The sequence below is a fragment of the Colossoma macropomum genome, unplaced genomic scaffold (assembly GCF_904425465.1).
Source record: "Colossoma macropomum unplaced genomic scaffold, Colossoma_macropomum, whole genome shotgun sequence".
Classification (NCBI taxonomy): domain Eukaryota; kingdom Metazoa; phylum Chordata; class Actinopteri; order Characiformes; family Serrasalmidae; genus Colossoma; species Colossoma macropomum.
Window position 1 is genome coordinate 39850682 of NW_023494799.1, and position 1818 is coordinate 39852499.

A 1818-nucleotide genomic window follows, 5' to 3' on the forward strand; every position below is an offset into this window, starting at 1 on the left:
CTCATTAATTCTGACAAAACACAAAAGCACAGCTAAGGGAAAGTGCGCGCGCGCGCGTGTGTGTGTGCCGGTGTGTCTGAGCGTGCGCCTGAGTACGTCGAGTGTTTATGTGGGGGTGCACACGAGGAGGGAGGGGTGGGGGGAGTCTTAGTGATTGTGTGCGTGAGAGAGAGAGAGAGGGAGAGAGAGAGGGAGAGAGAGGGTTAGAATAAAGAGATGCCTTCACTAAATAGGGCCATTCCCTCCTTTCCAAAACATTTTTTGGTGTTTTATTGGCGTTCCCCCCCTCGCTCCTCCTTTGACATATGACCATATTAGAATAGATATCCTCTCACATTTAATTGCCATTACAGTATTTATAGTAGATCTGGGTAGTGATGAGTTGCCAGAGCCGCTCTCCGTACTCAGATAAACAGTCATTGCAGGAGCGACAGGCACAACAGATGGGCTGTGTTTTGATTAGCGGGGAGATAGGAGGCTGCGTTTGGGCTCTGGTAATATAATTGTTAGCTGTTATGTCTGTGATGAAAGTGTTGCTGTTTCATGGTGGGTCCTTAAGTGAGGGTGCTTTCGCCCTGCCCCGAGGAGACTTTTAAGCAATTAAGGCAGAGATCCAGCCAAGATTAACCATTAGAGGAGATGCAAAGGTTACAGAAGCGCTCTGTTTGTCAGCAGGAGAGGATCTGCCATACAATCTGTTATTTACTTTGGATGATCTTAATTGCTGCCTGTATGAGAGATAAATATAAAATATAGCCCCATTATTTCGCTCAGAGGTTGTTTTCAGGGTAAAGAATATTGCACCTTGGATTCTACAGTATATCTGTCCTTTACAAACTGGAGGATGAAGTGGCCCGTACTTTCCAATCACCTGTGATTATATCTAAACTGCTGTAGGATGTAGTGGTCAAAGCGCTGAGGGATACTCCACTGGCCCTGAAATCAATTGTTTGATCCTCCGCTCTCGGCCTGACAAGTCTGACTTTTCATTTCTGGAGTCTGAGAGATTGATGGCTTTTGACCGAGAATGTATGTTTGCTGACCTCTAGCTGAAGTGAATGACACACAATTAATCCAATCACACAAAACTGGACAGACCGTGGCTCCATGCCATCTAGGGCTGAATGCTCTGAAAGCTCTGAAAAAGACCAAAAAAACATACGTGAAAGTGCCTCTAACAAAGTGAGTGTGAATGTATTTCCATTTAGGAATGTATAAAATACGAGGCTATGTATCGTTTCAGAATGTCCTGGTTTGTCACTTTGACTGCCATTTCTTTTTCATCGCTGGCAAGACTGACCACTACTGTCCGAATAGCGACTGTCATTTGTGAATGACAGGTGAGGTACAAGACTGAACCGGTGTTCATCATTGCACCACAGTATCAAGGGCATGTCAGCTAGTGCTACATACCAGTGAGCTTCCCCCCTTATTCGGCCTATAAATTACTCACAGCCAGTGCGGTGACATGGATCACGTCTCCCCTCTGTATTGATGGTCAGCGAACAATGGAGTGCTCGATTGTTTCTGAATTACGAGAGGGCCCACAACACACCCCTGCTGTACGCCACACCGATCCGGGAGCAGCGGTGACCCGAAGCCAGCCGGGAGAGTGGGCCGCACGCCTCGAAGTTAATTAAAATTCATTTCTGATTGGGCATTAAGCGGGCCCATCTATTTACTGCTGCAGCTCACATGCAGCCAGCACAAAACCACGGCACAGTAATTAACCCCACCTAATCAGATAGCAGAGCAGTGTTGTGTTCTCATTCATCCTCAGGCAAACAATCAGTGGATGGAGGACTCGGGGAGAGGATG